The 20,048-nt window shown below is 42.9% G+C and overlaps 1 protein-coding gene and 2 pseudogenes across 3 annotated transcripts in view; 1 reads left to right on the forward strand and 2 right to left on the reverse strand.

Annotated features, from left to right (window-relative positions):
- IQGAP2 (IQ motif containing GTPase activating protein 2) overlaps nucleotides 1-20,048 on the reverse strand; it is a 362,038-nt gene that overhangs the window by 311,804 nt on the left and 30,186 nt on the right. The gene's annotated exons all lie outside the window — the stretch shown is intronic.
- Nucleotides 6,084-6,549, reverse strand: LOC128583792 (40S ribosomal protein S23-like; annotated as a pseudogene).
- LOC128587811 (protein transport protein Sec61 subunit beta-like) lies at nucleotides 7,018-17,654 on the forward strand (annotated as a pseudogene).

Genomic DNA, 20,048 nt, shown 5'->3' on the forward strand with positions numbered 1-20,048 from the left:
AAACCGAAAAATAGTGTAGGCTTTATGAAAATAACTGATCCTTTGCTACAAATATGCTTTAAATGTACATGGTGTAAAGATCTACACACGCAAGAGGCTTCTTGAACCCCACTTTTACACAACAGGCCCCAGATTTATTTCCTAAGAATGTGACTATCATTAGTTGAGCACCTATGTACTATTTCTACCAAGCCTAGATCCTGACATTCAGGACACCTTTTCAGAACTGGACCTCATTTCTAAATCTCACACCTGAAAGAAAAATTCATTTTGGCCCAGTGTGCAAATTTGAACAAGAATGTCTAACTCCTTTTTTCATGCTCTGGAAACCCAGAGTGGGCCGTGAAGGTGCTGAGGCCCATATAGAGATAGGTCAGCTAGCAGGGTGGGACAGAAAGTGGGGTTTTGCCAGAACTTGATTCCTAGATTTGGGATATGTTAGACAGTTATAATTTCAAGAAACATTTTGGGAACCAAACCATCTCTTGACACCAAGTATCACAGGGAAAATTCCATATGCCTACTGCTTGCTCCTACACACTCTGTCATGTCTACCCCACACAGATTTCAGTAAAGAATGGAGTGTCAAATTTCCAAGGCCAATTTGAAAATTTCAATCCCAACAACAGAAAGCAATTTTAAAATCCTTAGCCTGAATAAGCTACTATTTGTGCATAAACATTTTATGTTTAAGATGGTCAGCGCAAAATGTCCCAAATTATTTAGAACCAGTCCTAAAATGATTCTCCCCATTCTGTAAAAATAATGAATATTTTAAAGCTCAAATGTTTACCTAAATTTTATCACTGTATAGGCATAATATTTTACAACTGTTAGACTTTGACCATGATATAACAATGGTCCTCTGAGCTGTTCCCAAGGAGTAGTAAGCTAATACCCTGTTCCTATCTTCTCAAAAACGACTCAAAATAGTAAAATAGGAAAGGCTATTTCTCCAAACTGGAAGCTTTACAAGACAATAAAATAGTGAATCTTGGCCTAATATTTTTTAAATTTATTATTTTTTTTTATTGTTAAATCATAGCTGTGTACATTAGTGCAGTCAAGGGGTACAATGTGCTGGTTTTATATACAATCGGAAATATTCTCATCAAACTGTTCAACATAGCCTTCATGGCATTTTCTTAGTTATTGTATGTAGACAATTGTATTCTGCATTTAGTAAGTTTCACCAGTACCCATTCTAAGATGCACAGTAGATATGGCCCCACCCATTATCCTCCCTACCCCCTCCCTTCCCCTTCCTTGGCCCTTTCCCCATAGTCTTGTGCTATAGTTAGGTTATAGTCTTCATGTGAAAGCTATAATTTAGCTCCATAGTAGGGCTGAGTACATTGGATGCTTTTTCTTCCATTCCTGAGATACTTTGCTAAGAAGAATATGTTCCAGCTCCATCCATGTAAACATGAAAGAGGTAAAGTTTCCATCTTTCTTTAAGGCTGCATAATATTCCATGGTATACATGTACCACAATTTGCTAGTCCATTCGTGGGTCGATGGGCACTTGGGCTTCTTCCATGACTTAGCAATTATGAATTGGGCTGCAATAAACATTCTGGTGTAGATGTCTTCGTTATGTTGTGATTTTTGGTCTTCTGGGTATAAACCTAGTAAAGGAATTATAGGATCGAATGGCAGGTCTATTTTTAGGTCTCTAAGTATTCTCCAAACATCCTTACAGAACGAACGTATTAGTGGGCATTCCCACCAGCAGTGTAGAAGTGTGCCCTTTTCTCCACATCCACACCAACATCTCTGGTTTGGGGATTTTGTTATGTGGGATACTCTTACTGGGGTTAGGTGATATCTCAAAGTAGTTTTGATTTGCATTTCTCTGATGATTAAGGATGATGAGCTTTTTTTCATGTGTTTGTAGATCATGCATCTGTCTTCTTTAGAGAAGTTTCTCTTCGAGTCCCTTGCCCACCCTGAGATGGGATCACATGTTCTTTTCTTGTTAATACATTTGAGTTCTCTGTGGATTCTGGTTATTAGACCTTTATCGAAGGTATGACCTGCAAATATTTTCTCCCATACTGAGGGCTGTCTACTTGCTTTACTTACTATGTTCTTGGCTGTGCAGAAGCTTTTTAGTTTGATAAGGTCCCAGTAGTGTATTTTTGATACTGCTTCAATTGCCTGGGGAGTCCTCCTCATAAAATATTCACCCAGGGGGCGGCGCCTGTGGCTCAGTCGGTAGGGCGCCAGCCCCATATACCGAGGGTGGCAGGTTCAAACCCGGCCCCAGCCAAACTGCAACCAAAAATAGCTGGGCGTTGTGGCAGGCACCTGTAGTCCCAGCTACTCGGGAGGCTGAGGCAAGAGAATCGCTTAGGCCCGGAAGTTGGAGGTTGCTGTGAGCTGTGTGATGCCATGGCACTCTACCGAGGGCCATAAAGTGAGACTCTGTCTCTACAAAAAAAAAAAAAAATATTCACCCAGGCCGATTCCTTCAAGAGTTTTCCCTGCACTTTCTTCAAGTATTTTTATAGTTTCATGTCTTAAGGTTAAATCTTTTATCCAGTGAGAGTCTATCTTAGTTAATGGTGAAAGGTGTGGGTCCAGTTTCAGTCTTCTACAGGTTGCCAGCCAATTCACCCAGCACCATCTGTTAAATAGGGAATCTTTTCCCCACTGAATGTTTTTAATTGGCTTGTCAAAGATCAAATAACAGTAAGTAGCTGGGTTCATCTCTTGGTTCTCTATTCTGTTCCAGACATCTACTTCTCTGTTTTTCTGCCAATACCATGCTGTTTTGATCACTATTGATTTATAGTACAGTCTCAGGTCTGGTAACATGATTCCTCCTGCTGTGTTTTTATTGCTGAGTAATGTTTTGGCTATTCAAGGTTTTTTCTGATTCCATATAAAACGAAGTATTATTTTTACAAGATCTTTAAAATATGACAATGGAGTTTAATAGGAATTGCATTAAAATTATATATTGCTTTGGGTAGTAGAGACATTTTAACAATGTTGATTCTTCCCAGCCATGAGCATGGTATGTTTTTCCATTTGTTAACATCTTCAGCTATTTCTTTTCTTAAAGTTTCATAGTTCTCTTTGTAGAGATCTTTCACGTCCTTTGTTAGGTATACTCCCAAATATTTCATCTTCTTTGGCACTACTGTGAAAGGAATAGAGTCCTTGACTGTTTTTTCGGCTTGGTTATTGTTGGTATATATAAAGGCTACAGATTTATGGGTGTTGATTTTGTAGCCTGAGACATTGCTGTATTCCTTGATCACTTCTAAAAGTTTTGCAGTAGAATCCCAAGTGTTTTCCAGATATACGATCATATCATCTGCGAAGAGTGAAAGTTTGATCTCTTCTGACCCTATGTGGATACCCTTGATCGGCTTTTCTTCCCCAATTGCAATGGCTAAAACTTCCATTACAAAGTTAAAGAGCAATGGAGACAATGGGCAACCTTGCCTGGTTCCTGATCTAAATGGAACTGATTTCAATTTAACTCCATTCAATACGATATTGGCTGTGGGCTTGCTGTAGATGGCCTCTATTAGTTTAAGAAATGTCCCTTCTATACCAATTTTCTTAAGTGTTCTGATCATGAAGGGATGCTGGATATTATCAAAAGCTTTTTCTGCATCAATTGAAAGAATCATATGGTCCTTATTTTTTAGTTTGTTTATGTGCTGAATTACATTTATAGATTTACGTATATTGAACCAGCCTTGAGAACCTGGGATAAATCCAACTTGGTCGTGGTGTATAATTTTTTTGATGTGTTGTTGGATTCTGTTTGTTAGGATCTTATTATTTTAGCATCAATATTTGTTAGTGATATTGGGGTATAAAATTAATCACAAATGATTCAAAGGTAAGTGTAAGAAAACTTTAACTCTTAGTTATAAGTTTTTTTCCTGTATGTGTTTTATAGTATCCATATTTTATTTCTCTAATCAGTGTAAGTTCTTTGTAATGCAAGAATAGAGTCAACACTTAGTGAAAAAAATCTTACTATATCACATATTTTACATAAATGACCTCTTAGTCCCTGCATATCTCTTTAAGATAGGAACATTTATATTTCTGATGGGAAGCAATAGATAATTTAGGCTTAGGTAATTCTAAGGCCATTAAAACAGTTAAATGGCAGAATTGAGATTCAAAACAACTGATTCCACAGTTCATGATCTTTCTCCTACACTGCAGGAGAAAGGCCTCTGCCTCCCTAAAGTAAACGCTTACGAGGCTCTTCTGAGGGTGACATTAATGGTGTCCCTCATATCTACTGAATAGACAGATTTATATGAGTTTGTTTTTCCTGCTGGAAACCATATAAAATTAATGCCACGATCTTGAGAAAGTATAGGCTTATTTCTCAGAGATGTAAAAATCCTGAATCATAGTCCCAGGAAACAAATATTCAGTAGTGCAGAATTAGACTGTTTCGGGAACATGAGGGCTGTAATGAGACCCACATAAAAACAAAGTTACTGGGCAGCTCCTGTGGCTCAAAGGAGTAGGGCACTGGCCCCATATGCTGGAGGTGGCGGGTTCAAACCCAGCTCCAGCCAAAAACTGCAAAAAAAAAAAAAAAACAATGTTACTTATATGACTTTAATAAATCAAAGTCATAGCATCAATAAATGCTAAAAATGGCAAGTGAGAAATATGAACATTTTTTTATCAGAGGGCTCCTCCTCCATTCAGACAGGTGAAATCCTGCCTGACAAAAGAGCCCCTGATTTAAAAGGGGCGGGGGGTGGCTGAGTAGAAAGGGAGTGTGGCTTTGGGTTAAGTGTGCCTGTCATAGTGTCACCCTCAGTCATGGACTAGTTAGCTGAACACTCAGTTTCCTCACATGGAAAATGGGACTAATGCTCCCAACTCCTTATGAGGCTGTTAAAAGTCATTTTTCTTTAATAATTAAATCATAACAGATTGTTAAATAAGTTATAAAATATAAATAATGTGTACATATTTATAATAAAGACAATGTTGTAAGCTGGTTTTTCCAAAGATGATTATACTCAATTTTCCCCTCACTCTCTGGCTTTAACACCTATCTCCTATATAATTTGCAAATTCAATGTGAAGTTATATAAAATGGGCAAAAAACATGGAATTTTAGTTATATGTGTATTTTATATATGTGTGTGTTTTTGAGACACTCTCACTATGTCGCCCTTGGTAGAGTGCTGTGGCGTCATAGCGCACAGCAACCTCAAACTCTTGGGGTCAAGTGATTCTCTTGCCTCAGCTTCCCAAGTAGCTGGGCCTACAGGCAGCTGCCACAAAGCCTGGCTATTTTTTGTTGCAGCTGTCATTGTTTGTCTAGCTGTCCTGGGCTGGGTTCGAACCCGCCTCCCTCGGTGTATGTGGCTGGCACCTTAGCCACTATGCTATGGCCGCTGAGCCTATATATGTTCTTAATTATAATAATTAAGTAATGTGACACAATACATTATGATTAAGAGGTGGGGGAAGCCTAAAAGGAAATAGCAAATGTAAATAGAATTTGTTTCGAGGGCGGCACCTGTGGCTCAGTCCGTAAGGTGCCGGCCCCATATACCTAGGGTGGCGGGTTCAAACCCAGCCCAGGTCGAACTGCAACAAAAAAAATAACCAGGCGTTGTGGTGGGCGCCTGTAGTCCCAGCTACTCGGGGGCTGAGGCAAGAGAATCACCTAAGCCCAGGAGTTGGAGGTTGCTGTGAGCTGTGTGATGCCACGGCACTCTACCGAAACTCTGTCTCTACAAAAAAAAAAAAAAAAAAAGAATTTGTTTTGAAAAGACTGGGTATTTTTTTTGAGACAGAGTCTTACTATGTCACCTTCGGCAGAGTGCCATGGTGTCACAGCTCACAGCCACCTCAAATTCTTGAGCTTAAGCAATTTTCTTGCCTCAGCCTCCCAGTAGCTGGGACTACAGATGCCTTGCCATAGTGCCTGGCTGGGTTTTTTGTTGTTGTTACTGTCATTGTTGTTTAGCAGGCCCTGGATGGGTTCAAACCCACCAGCCCTGTGCATGTGGCTGGCGCCCTAACCACTGAGCTATGGGTGGCAAGCCTAGCCTGGGTGTTTTTTTTTTGGCATATGAAAATTAATATTAACTGTGTTTTCATCAAAATTTATGATCTTGGTCGTTCTTTCTTGCCTTTGTAAAGGGCCAAAAGAGAGACATTAGCTACTTTGACAACCTTAAAGCGGACTCCAGGAATATCACCAACAGCATGACCTCTTCGACCAAATCCAGCAACCAAAACTTCATCGTTTTCCTCAATAAAGTTCAAGCAACCATCGTTGGGTACAAACGCTGTGATTGTCTTGCCATTCTTGATCAGCTGGACCCTGACACACTTCCTGATGGCAGAATTTGGCTGTTTGGCTTCAACTCCTACTTTTCCCAACACAATCCCCTTTGCATGGGAAGCACCTCCAAAAGGGTTGGCCTTCAGGGCTGTGCCCAGATGGGCCTTCTTGTACTGTTTATCATGCCACTTCTGGTCTCATCTTTGACTACGGAGCTTCCTAGCAGTTTGGAGCCCACGACACTTGCCCATGATGCCAGCACCGCGGGCCTACGCGAAAGAGAGACACTTGGGTTTTTTTTTAATCTTTTTCAAGTCTTACAAATTATCTAAGTCTCTATACCATGGACATGTATTACTTTAATATATCAAACTAAGAAATAATAAAAGATTAAATTTATCTTAAGGTTTGGTTATAGGGGGAAAAAAACAGAACGAGGAATAAGCCTTCATGCCGCATTCATTTTGAAGGATGACTTTCATGCATATAACTGATCCATTTGAACTTTTAGAAAAAGATCACAGTCGCGCAAAACGTACGAGTATTCATTCAGACTTCATGTGCAAAAGGAAAGAAAAACTACATTAGTTCAGAGGCAGTAGAAAGGAAGTGATCAGAAGATGACAAACGCTGTGATGTGCTGTTAGAGGTCCCCCTGCCTGAAGGGACAGCTCAGGTATGACAAGCCAATGAGAGAGAACAGGTAGGGTCTGAGCGAAATGAAACGAATGAAGTGGGGGCCTAACCTGGAGAGGGACGAGAAGGCTGTCATGAGCCAATGTGACATAAAACCTCACAGGCCTAAAATTAGAGGGAAGAAGAAAACACATAGTAATGCTTTGCATGGGCAGGATTTGGCAACAGAAGAACAGGAAGAAGAGGGGCACGGTACGGGGGACGGAGGAGGAAGCCGACAGGCAGCAGCCAGCTCATTCTGTGACTTCAAAGGTGGAGGTGGAAACCGCACATGGCTCAGTACCAGAAAGCCACCCCAACGTGCCAATTTACACAAAGACAAGTTTCTGTCACTAAGGGGACAAAACAGGGAAGCATTCCTCTGTTCTGGGGATTATACTAAGGAGCTGACTTTAAATCAGAACTTAATTTGGAAGAGAAGTGCAGCATTACAGACTCAATTAAAAGGCTATGATGTAGAACAGAAGGGTACTATTAATGCAAGCATATGCTGTTTGTTAGGGAGTGTGAATTAACACATGATTCAGGATAGTCAATTTTTAAAATATTGCCAAAAACTCGGCTCTTGGATGGATCACACTATGCAAATGGAAACATGTTGACAGTACAGTCATGGATCAAGAATATATTTTAGTGTGATTATATTCTGGACTGAGGCAGATTAAACTAGTTCTCATTAGCAAGAAGCTTCTCTGGTTCAAGTAGAACATGAAAATCAGCATCAAACCACACACGTAGGGTTGGCAGGAGACCGGATGTGTGCGAAGTCATAAACACTGTATATGGTGCCAACCTCAGGCAGAAGGACTTGGACCAAACACCCTGAACTCCTTGGTTTCATAGTAGTCGTATATATTTATAAAGTGCTATCACGTAAACTCTCTCACATGATTGTAACACCCCTCATCAGACAGATGAACAAGCATTACCTTCACTTGCCTAAGACTAAAACGGGGTGAGTACTTTGCTTTAAGTCCCAGAGCTAACAGATTACAGAGCTGGATTGTATTTAAACCCCCCTTCGCTTTTGTTTAGCCTTTACCAACCTTTGTGTCTTGGAGGTACCCTATAATATCAGAGCAAACATTTTTTGTTCTTTAAGGTCATCAGAACAGGGGGCACTAGGCGAAAATGGAACAGCCGATGTGGGAAGGGCGTTGAGTTGGTGAGAGAGAGGGAGGCTCTGATGGAGGCTGAAGAGAATGTACAACCCATGATTTTGTAAACTACTTGGAAAGCATCTAAAATACGCTAAGAACAGCTCTCTCAGGGGAAAGAATTTACCCCGCTAGGGTAACAAAACTGAAAACATTTTGGTCTTGCTTTGTTGTGTGCTTTTTATTCTAACATGCAGTACCAAAGTAGATGGTCCCAAGTGTAGAAAAACGATGGATGTTCTTGTAAATACAAGAAAGACCCTAAGGTTTTCAGATATTATGATTCTTTAGTCCAAAGCTCCAAGAACTTTATATAAAAGCCAAGTCAGCAACCACCTTAAATATATCGCATACTGTTCTGCTTCAGAGTTAAACAACTGATCCCCTTCAGGCATGTCCTTCTTGGCTGGGGACTGGACCGTGGTCCTGTATATAAATCCCCTCGCACCATGTGTCTACTGCAGACCAGAGGAGATAGCCAAATCTTCTGCACATCAGCCACTAGTTCCTTAGAGGATTTGAATACGATTACAGGATTATGTCATTGTTTCTACTCCCCACGAGAGCCCTGCAGCATTTGTGCAGCAGAAGTGTCCAGAATTACAAAACCAAGCAGAACAGAAACTTATTCTTATTGATGGTCCACTAGGTGCCAAACACTGGCAGAGAATCATGGAGATGTAGAGTGCTAAACTTCATTCCAAGTAGCTTATAATTAAAACCAGTAAATAAAACCACAGCAGAATGTGTTTCTTTGGGGAGGGGACAGAGCTTCTACTGGCTACACAGCTGCAGAGCACTGAGAGAGGGGTAGAGAGAGAAGGAACAGGGTGAGAGAAGAACTCTGCGCCTTGCAGTTGACAGTCTAACAGGAGAAGACACATTTAACAGCAGAGAAAGGTCACAAAGCTCCTCTGGAAAAAGGACAAAGTAATTATAACACTAAGAATGGGAAAGCCAAGCAGGAGAGAAGAGACCATCCAATGATGGGATTAACTGGAGCCAGTTTTCTAGATATAGAGTTTGAAGTCAGGCTTGGAAAAGGGGAGAGAAAGGAAGTTGGGTGGGGAAACATCTAGAGAATGAAGGTAAGGATGAAGAAATTGCACACACATCAAGATGCACTTTTGGGCTCAGCGCCTGTGGCTCAAGCGGCTAAGGTGCCAACCACATACACCTGAGCTGGCAGGTTTGAATCCAGCCCAGGCCCGCCAAACAACAATGACGGCTGCAACCAAAAAATACCCGGGCATTGTGGCGGGCACCTGTAGGCCCAGCTACTTGGGAGGCTGAGGCAAGAGAATCGCTTAAGCCCAGGATTTGGGGGTTGCTGTGAGCTGTGATGCCACAGCACTCTATCCAGGGTGACAGCTTGAGGCTCTGTCTCAAAAAAAAAATAAATAAATAAATAAGATGCACTTTTGTTCCTGGTCTTCCATCCCACTCCTCAGCCTAAAAGTCTGTTTTATGAAAACACCTAAGAGGGCCATTCCTCCACCACCCTCCCAAAAGTCTGGGCTTCTTGAGGAGAGAAGCAGGGAAACCCCCCCAGGACACTTTCCAGCTGTTTCTAAGCAGTGTAGTCAAGACGAGTACAGGTTGTGACAAGACAGCAAGAAGACCAGGTGACAACACAAAATCAAGGAGCTGGGTAGAAGTTCATTCTACTGATAAAAGCACTGTCAACACAGTTAAACAGGTGCACTTAAAACACACATAATTGCAGCAGAACCACATCTAGTTCATTGGACACCAACTGTCAAGGCACTGATGATATTATAATGATTACTGTCAGTTGAACATCCAAACCAGGCTTGGCACCTGTGGCTCAAGTGGCTAAGGTGCCAGCCACATACACCTGAGCTGGTGGGTTCGAATCCAGCCCAGGCCCGCCAAACAACAATGACAGCTGCAACTGAAAAATAGCCAGGCATTGCGGCGGGTGCCTGTAGTCCCAGCTACTTGGGAGGCAGAGGCAGGAGAATCGCTTGAATCCAGGAGTTGGAGGTTGCTGTGAGCTGTGATGCCACAGCACTCTACCCAGGGCAACAGCTTGAAGCTCTGTCTCATTAAAAAAAAAAAAAAAAAACATCCAAACCAGCTCCTCACGCTCCCAGTTCCCCAGTGTTCCACGTGGACCTGCTTTTCCTCACCTGTTTACAGTTGCATCTGTGGGAGGTGAAGATGGAGAGTGAAGAGACGAGCCCTAGATGTGCTTTCCAAAATCCTAGGTTGTCCGTCTCCTCTCCTAGTGCTCTCCCCTCTGCCATCCTGATACTTGTGAGGGCCTTGAGCAGCACACCCGATGGGTTTCTGTCCTGGAAGCCAGATAACTCGGTAGTGGTCTCGGGCTGCTCCAGACCTTCCCCCCAAACCAGCCTTCCTTCCCTCTTGATACCAGGTCAGGAGAAACTGGAAGTACTGAGAGGAGGATGAAGGGCAGAGAGAAGAGATTCAGCAAGAAATGAAAGAAGGCTGTGAATTCCAGCAAATGGAAAGCTGCTAAGTGCGCTCGGGAGGAGAGGGAGTCCAGGGTGCCAGCAGACACAGCGTGCGAGGCTTGTCTCCTGGACATGCCTGCTGCTACAGCCATAGAGGAGCCAGCGCCAGCCCCTCTGGACCACACAGCAATGCGCTCACAAAAATTCTGACACTGGTTTTGTTCCCCCATTTTTACAGATGTGGAAACAGAGACTTGCAGCAGCTCCACCAACTGTCCCAGTTCCCAGCTGCCACATGGGAACGCAGCCTTGCAGCAGTCTGCCTCTTAGCAGCCACACCACCTTCAGGGGACCAAGCCAGCCTTGCTGAACCACCTGATGCCACACTTTCCCCCAGAAAAAGAGAGTGTACACACAGAAAGAAGTAGGGGTGCAGAGGAGCACCTGGAATACAACTCAAAGCCTAATCAGCAACAAATTCCTCATTTCCTTTGTATTCTACTCCACAATGGATCTGTTTCAGTATTTAAAATATAAGATGTTCCCATTTCCAAACGCGGTGACACTGGCATTCTGAGAAGTGCCACCTGCACCCCAGGGCTGCATGTGAGCCTATCTATCATCTGCTGTAACAGCATGGAGGTCTCGGGCTCTGGGCACCTTCACCTTCAACCACCCGGGCGCAGGTCCAGCTTAGCTCACACTTGGCTGCATGTGTGTAGCGGCACAGGGAACCCAGCTGGGAGGCATCATTCCTGGGAAGCATCTTATTCAAGGCTCTCAACCCACTTATTCCAACAGCCCTCTGCAGAGCCAGCTATGCCCCATTATTGCTGCCAACTGCTGTGACCCACCAGGCGCTGTACGAACTGCTCACAGGACACACGTCACGCTCTCAATGTACTGGTGCTCTCAGCACCCAATGAAACTATGTTCACAAAGTAGAAAGCACATCAAGAGAAAAAAAACGTGGGTCAAAGGAACCAGAACTTTCTCATTCCATCTGTTTTTCCCCACATCTTTTGCTCAGACATGGGCTTGTTTTATGTTGAATATTCTAAATCTGTTCTTCATTCAAGTTTTACAATACGTTTGGAGGGTGGATTTATTCCAATTTGGTAAATAAAACTGAGCAGACCCCTTCTTTACACACATTTGTACATAAACCAAAAAGTTCTTTGGTTCTAAATAAATTCTTTTCTTTCCTTTTTTCCCTGTTTTTTTTTTTTGTTTGTTTGTTTGTTTGTTTGTTTTGGTCTCATAGCTCACAGCAACCTCAAACTCTTGGACTTGAGCAATCCTCTTGCCATGTACTTGGGACCACAGGCATCTGCCATGATGGCCAGCTAGTTGGTGTTGTTCCCCCCCCTAATTTTAGTACAGATGGGATCTCAATCTTGCTCAGGCTGGTCTCCAACTGGTGATGTCAAGCAATCCACCCGACTTGGCCATCAGACTCAGCCTCTAAATAAATTATTGTAAGGAGCTTATTACTTATGACTTGCCTTTCTCCTTAAAAGTAGAGGGCAATGGGAGGTAGGGGGTTAGGTTCTACTACAAGTTCTGCTGGTAAACATTAATTAACCAGAAGATTTCGCAAATCTCCCCTAGTCAAAATGTTTTACCTACTCTTCTTTAAAAAGACCAACTGGGCTTGGTGCCTGTATCTCAGTGGCTCGGGCCCCAGCCACATACACCAGAGCTGGCAGGTTCGGATCCAGCCCGGGCCCACCAAACAATAATGACAACTACAAACAAAAAATAGCAGGGCATTGTGGCAGGCGCCTGTAGTCCCAGCTACTCAGGAGGCTGAGGCAAGAGAATCGCTTAAGCCCAAGATTTTGATGTTGCTGTGAGCTGTGACGCCACAGCACTCTAGCCAGGGCAACATAGTGAGACTGTGTCTCAAAAAAAAAAAAAACAAAGACTAACAGAACTTAGACCCTGCCTATTAGACTGTTTTAGATAAATTCCTCCAATATTTTCATGTATAAAAATGTTTATTACACTGTACACTAAGAACCAGATGGGGGAAACATGCTTACGTATAATAAAAAGAAAATAAGTGTCAGAGTGAATGTGAAAAAATTCAAACCTTATGTATTGCTGGTAGGAAAGGGAAGTGGTTTAGATTGATTTAGCTCCTGTGAAGAACAGTGTGACAATTCCAAAGAAAAGTCAGGTATAAAATTACCGTATGATCCAGCAATCCTACTTCTGGGTATATACCCCAAAGAAGTGAAAGCAGAGACTCAAACAGGTACTTACACTCTGTCTCCAGCCGCACCATTCCCAGTTGCCAAGAGGAGGCGGCGACCCAGGAGCGCGCGGACAAGCAGAGAAGCAAAACGTGGTCTGTGAATACAAAGAAGTACTACTCATCCTTGAGAGGGGAATACTGACACTGCTACAACACGAATGGACCTTGCGGACCTAAGTGAAATAAGCCAGCCACAAAAAAGACAAATGCTAGATGACTCCCCTTAATAGACACGCGGAGCGATCCCAAATTCAGAGACAGAAAGTGGAAGAGAAGTTGCCAGGGTTTGAGTGGAGAAGAACAAGGAGTTAGTGGCGGTTGCACAACAAAGCAGGAGTTCTTTTTTTTTTTTTTTTTTTTTTTTTTTTTTTTTTTTGTAGAGACAGAGTTTCACTGTACCGCCCTCGGGTAGAGTGCTGTGGCGTGACACAGCTCACAGCAACCTCTAACTCTTGGGCTTACGCGATTCTCTTGCCTCAGCCTCCCAAGCAGCTGGGACTACAGGCGCCCGCCACAACGCCCGGCTATTTTTGGTTGCAGTTTGGCCGGGGCTGGGCTTGAACCCGCCACCCTCAGTATATGGGGCCGGCGCCCTACTCACTGAGCCACAGGCGCTGCCCACAAAGCAGGAGTTCTTAATGCCACAGAGCCACACACTTAAAAGTGTTTAAGATGGTAAATCTTATGTTATGTCCATTTCACCACAATTTTAAAATGCTTATACGGCACTTTCTACCTCCCCGGTACTGTTATCAGTGTTCTGCAAATATTAACTCATGTGATCTTCACGACCGCCCGACTATCATCACTGCCACTATCAGCCATGCTCACAGTCACACAGCTGGCAAGTGGCAGAGCTAAGATGCAAAGGCTGATTTTGGCTCCCTCACCCAGCCCTTCACTACTTTGCTCTGCTGCTTCTCAGTGAGTGCAACAGCAGGGCCCATGGGATTCACCCATCATCTCACATAGGAACAGTATCAGACCCTGTTGCCCACACACCAGGGGGAGAGTCCTAAAGACCCCAGACCACTCAGCCCTCACCCTGATGTATCTAGGGTCATCCAAACAGCTCACTACATAGAGACATATCTTATATCATACTGAGCTTGTTTTTTTGTTTGTTTTTGAGACAGAGCCTCAAGCTGTGCCCTGGGTAGTGCCGTGGCATTATAGCTCACAGCAACCTCCAACTTCTGGGCTCAAGCGATTCTCCTGCCTCCACCTCCCAAGTAGCTCGGACTACAGGCGCCCACCACAATGCCCAGCTATTTTTTGTTGCAGCCATTATTGTTGTTTGGCGGGCCCAGGCTGGATTCAAACCTGCCAGCTCAGGTGTATGTGGCTGGTGCCTTAGCCGCTTGAGCCACAGGCACCGAGCCAATATTGAGCTTGTTTAACCAACGTCACAGAACCAAAGGGTTTCAAAGCAGAAATGGCATCTCTCTGGTCTACTCCTCTTTTCAAGACAGAACTATTGCTAAACTACTCCAGAGAAAATGTAAGTTCACTTTCTTATATTTTGTGTGTTTGTATTTCTTACTGCTTCTAAGAAGCACATAAAACAGATGATGGTCTATGAATGAACCCTATCCCAGGAACCCTATCCCTATCCCTAATCCCATCCCAGGAAGCCATGGGATGAAGGTTTAGATGTGGCAGGAACCACCCTCTTGGTCTTGCTTCATCTGCCAAATAGGTATAATTTTAAATCAATCTTTTTTTAAACAGTATTAATGGCTTAAGATTAGCTCAACACATAGGGAAATACTTTCAGGGAACTGAGCCAACCACTCAGAGGATTATGAAAAAAATAAAGGTCTAAAAAAAATAAATAGCTAAATAAAATACTAACAACAATGATCAATAATGTTTACATCTAGGTCTCAAACACTGCTCCATGAGTTCTAATCAGTTCTTCACTGCTAGTCATGGTGGCTTATGCTGGGAATCCTAGCACTCTGGGAGGCTGAGGTGGGAGAATTGCTTCAAGTCAGGAGTTGAGACCAGCTTGAAGAAGAATGAGACCCTATCTCTACTGAAAATAGAAAAAATTATCTGGGTATAGTGACATTCTTGCAGTCTCAGCAACTCGGGAGGCTGAGGCAGGAGGATGGCTTGAACTCCAGAGTTTGAGGTTGCTGTGAGCTAAGCTGACAACACAGCACTCTAGCCTGCGCAACAGAGTGAGACTCTGTCCCCCCCAAAAAGAGAAGAAAACCAAAGCAAAACAAATTAAAGAAAAACAAAAGGCTGAGATGAGACATCACAATATACACAGTATTTCACCTCTGCTCAAAGAAAATGCCTTCCCCTTATTATCAGAATTCTGCACACCTCTCCCAAGGTCATACCAGGACCAGAATAAAGCAGACTACATGTGCCCTAGATAAAGCTAAGGGCATAGTGACAAATGTGAGCTCCTCCAGCCGTGGGCTGCAATGTCTTGGCTTTTCTTCAGCACATTTTCTTTCATTATGTTTAAGAACAAGAGCATGCTATTACATAACCTCAGTATAACTATCCAAATCAAGAAATTTAATATTGATACAAGACTATTATCTAGTCCACATTGAAGTGTCACCGCTTGTTCCAGCAATGTTTTTATGGCTGTTTGTTTCATGCATTTAGATGTGCCTCTAGCCTTCTAGAATCTGGGAGTGGCGTCAGCCTTTGTCCTCCTTGACTTTGTGTTTTTAAAGATTATCGACCAGTGAGTTTACAGAATGTACATCAATTTAGATATAGCTGATGTTTCCTCACGATGAGGTTCAGGTTATGCACTTTTTACACATAACCACACAACACAACTCAGGTTGTCACTTTTCACAGCATGGTATGAGTAGGCACGTGAACTTGGTTTGGTTCAATATGGGTGATGCTAATTTTAATCACTTGGTTAAGGTGATGCATGCTAGGTTTCTCCACTATAAACTATTTCCCCCTTATACTAAATAACTGATGAGGAGACACTTTGGGACTATATATATCCTTTTCCTCATAAAACTCGTATCCATTGATTTTCTAACTATCATTCCTTCTGCTATTGTAAAGAAGAGGCTTCCTCACTCCCTCATTTACACTTCTATATTCGCATTATAAGAAAAATGCACCAACATAACTTTGAAAAAGATTAATTTTTTTTACAAGTATCTCACAAAACTAAAATGTGCTAAACCTTCAGCCATAATGTCCGCAGCTGAACACCTGCTCTTTGACAAAACTCTGGGTGTGTTTCAGTCATGAAATGCCATGTCCTGTAGCAGCTGTCATTTTTTAATTTACTAGGCTCTGTGCTACCAGCATGACACATAACTACTGATTTTCCCAACAATCCTGCCACAGAGACAGCCCTATTTTACAGAGGAGAACTGCTCAGACAGCTAGGAACTCGCCCCAGGCCCCAGGACTGGTCAGCCCAGAGTCTGGGTGCAGAGTCTAAAACCCATGTTCTTATCATATACAACTCTGTTCATACACACACACACACACACACACACAAGCAAAGTTGAACTTTGAAGTGTGTAAATCCACTGTAACTCTCACTTTTTTATTATAAGTCTTTTATTATTATGGTTCTTAATCTCTTACTGTGCCTAATTTATAAATTAAATATTATTATAAGTATGTATGTACAGAAAGAAACACAGTATATGTCTCAACCATGCATTGGAGTTCTTGAAATCATCCATATATATAATTTTTTTTTTGGCTTTGAGGACAAATCCTCTTCCTCCTTTTTTTTTTTACATATACAAGTATTTATTTGGTTTCCACTTTTTGCCTTCACAAAATTAAAAAGGCTTAAAATTTAATAACAATAACAAAGTTTATAAGGACTAGAAACAAAAACCTCGTAATTCTTACTTCTATTCGTTGAATATGCCAGGTTCTACAACCAGATGAAGTGAATTATTTGTGAATGTTTTCCCATGATAAATCCTGGTACTTCCCTCTGTATGGGGTAAAAAGAATTTCCATTTTCCAGCCCCTTCCCGAAACAATTTTCAATCAGAACACAGCGCATTAGGCTTCCACTGCACATCTCTTCAGGCTTGAGCAGAATAAACCTGGTCTTCATTCCAGGTGTCACATTGTTAGGGGACTTTAAATTTAAGAGAGAAAAGGAGGAGGGGCTACAGCTGAGTAGTGATTTGGGTAAGGGAGGAGAGGTGTGCCTCACCCTTGCCCAATGGCTCTAAAACTGTGCCATGCAGTTGTGTAATAAAAGATCCATATTCCTTCCCCTCCCCATTCCACACACTCCCTTAGCTATTCAATGGGCTAAGTCAATTCACAGGTCTGTGTTATAACAAAGCCTATAAATGTTATAACCTAGTTTTACTGTAATACTGTTTCCATTCAAGCAAACGTGTTCAGACTTCTAGAAGTTAAGACTACTTCTCTCGGAGCTCTGCAACTTTCTGGACGTCCACTTCAGCACCCTGCCACCCTCCAGTCTCCAGCCTTCTGGGTCCGACACCCAATAGCACTAAAGTGGGTTCTTCAGGGCCTCTCCCAGCAGAGCAGGGGTTGCCTGGGTCGCAGGATCCATTGTCTGGCAAAGGAAAAATGCCAGCTGTGGAATAAGGAGCACAGGCCATAGGACCTCAGCAGGCCCTTGGGGCATGCAGCAATTCAAAACGGAAGATTCACCTGGGCTCAGAGTTGGCTCTGTTCCAGCACTGGTTATGACTCTTCTGTTCATTGCTCTTGTGTTTATGTTGCACATCTGGGCCAAAGACACTTGTTCATAGATTCAGTTTCATCCATCATCTACAAGTTGAAAAAACCCAACATATCTCGGACCAAAAGTATAGTGATTTTCTGCTCATGAGAAAGAAATTTTCTGTAAGACCACTGTTCTATGGGGGACTTAACAAGAATTGATTTTGAAGTCCCAGCTGCTCGGGAGGCTGAGGCAAGAGAATCGCCTAAGCCCAGGAGTTGGAGGTTGCTGTGAGCTGTGTGAGGCCACGGCACTCTACCGAGGGCGATAAAGTGAAACTCTGTCTCTACAAAAAAAAAAAAAAAAAAAAAAAAAGAATTGATTTTGAGAAATCAATTTTTTTCCATGGCTAAAATACTTTTTTTTCTTTTTGAGATAGTCTCACTCTGTTGCCCTGGCTAAAGTGCCACAGCATCATAGCTCACAGCAACCTCAAACTCTTGGGTACAAGTGATTCTCTTGCCTCAGTCTCCCAAGTAGTTGGGATTATAGGCACCCACCATACTGCCCAGCTAGTTTTTCTATTTTCAGTAGAGACAGGGTCTCGCTCTTGCTCAGGCTGGTCTGGAACTCCTGAGCTCAGCCTCTCAGAGTGCTAGGATTACAGGCTTGAGGCACCACCTCCAGCCAGCTAATAAACATTTACATACATTAAAAAAAAAAAGAAGTTAAGACTACTTGTAAAAAAAGAAAAACAAAAAGGATCATACCATAGGTTCTCATTTTACTTGGAAGGACAAGAAGAGAATTACATCTTCCACAGAAAAACTGAGAAACAGAATTAGGTATATTCCCTTTTATAGCTTCTTCCTGCCTCTAACAACTTTCTGCTAATGTCTCAACAGGGTCAGGAGAGAATCATATGGGTTCACCAGCTTCATCTGTAAGTGATTCAGGCCTTGGGTCCCGGTTGCGTGTCAGTTCCTTCCCTTTTTCCCACGGATATTCCCCATCCTGGTATAGGGTCCCCACCCCAATTTTGTGGGCAGAACAACTTTTCCTGGTTAGTGATGTTATAGCAGGGAGAGCGAGGTGCTACTGACCAACTCCTCAAGGGCCTGAACTTCATTCCACTGTGCTCATCTGCTGCAAATCCTAGTCACCATGCAGACTTGACTGATGTCACTGGGGCCTTCTCATCTTTGCTTTCTTAACGCAAAATTTCTTTCATTTTTCTGTCGTTTTTATGTAGCTGATGCTACAGGGACACTTGTCTGCAACAGTTCAGCCCATCATAAATGGTAGTGACTAATTCCAAAGAAGTATCTGGTCATTTCTACATTTTTTTCTGGGGGGTAAACAATTTCCTGCAATGTGACAGACAAACCTACAGAGGAATGTGATTACACAGAAAAAGGAAAAACCAAAGGGAGGAGGAGGATGATACAGGAACAAAACCAAAGGCATTTTAACTACTGCTGACCCCTTACAGTTGTGCTAGGCATTCTTCTAAGCCAGTGATTTTCAACTGATGCGCCATGAGAGGATTTCAGGTGTGCTGTGAAAATTTTTAAAGATCATTATTTTTGAAAGCAGTTCAAAGCACAGTAAGTATAATTTTTGACTTTTTTTTTAATCAACATAATTTAAGTGTGCCACGGAAGTTAACTATAGGTTCAAATGTGCCGTGAGATAAACAAGGTTGAAAAACAGTGTTCTGGCTTGGTGCCTATAGCTCAGCAGCTAGGGCGCCAGCCACATACACAGGAGCTGGCGGGTTCGAATCCAGCCAGGGCCTGCCAAACAATAATGACAACTACAACCAAAAAATAGCCAGGGTTGTGGCAGGAGCCTGTAATCCCAGCTACTTGGGAGGCTGAGGCAAGAGAATCGCTTAAGCCCAGGAGTTGGAGGTTGCTGTGAGCTATGACACCACAGCACTCTACCCAGGGTGACATAATGAGAGAAGGAAAGAAAGAAAGGCAGAAAGGAAGGAAGGAAGACAGAAAGGAAGGAAGGAAGGCAGGAAGGAAGACAGAAAGGAAGGAAGGAAGGCAGGAAGGAAGACAGAAAGGAAGGAAGGAAGGCAGGAAGGAAGACAGAAAGGAAGGAAGGAAGGCAGGAAGGAAGACAGAAAGGAAGGAAGGGAGGGAGGGAGGGAGGGAAGGAAAACACCGTTCTAAGCCCCCTTACACGACTAATTAAATCTTCACAAAACCTGCGGAAGTTAGATTCTATAAGTGCCTACTTACCGAATGAGGAAACCAAGGCTCAGAGCCCAAGGACAGTGAGTGGTCATCTGTGGGCTCTGGGTTGGCACAGTGCAGCCCTTAACCCTTAGGCTATGTTGCCTCGAGACAGCTCTGGTTAGAAGGCACAGCATGACCTCAAACACTATTACCCTGGCCAGCCTCTGCAGGTCAAGGAATGGAATACAAGGTCAGGACTGCACTCAGGTGAGACTCAGGAAACATGACCAGGTGCCAGTATTTGTAAGTCAAGAGATCACACACAGAAATAAATACTC

Source organism: Nycticebus coucang, chromosome 1, assembly GCF_027406575.1.
Source record: "Nycticebus coucang isolate mNycCou1 chromosome 1, mNycCou1.pri, whole genome shotgun sequence".
In the NCBI taxonomy this organism is placed as follows: domain Eukaryota; kingdom Metazoa; phylum Chordata; class Mammalia; order Primates; family Lorisidae; genus Nycticebus; species Nycticebus coucang.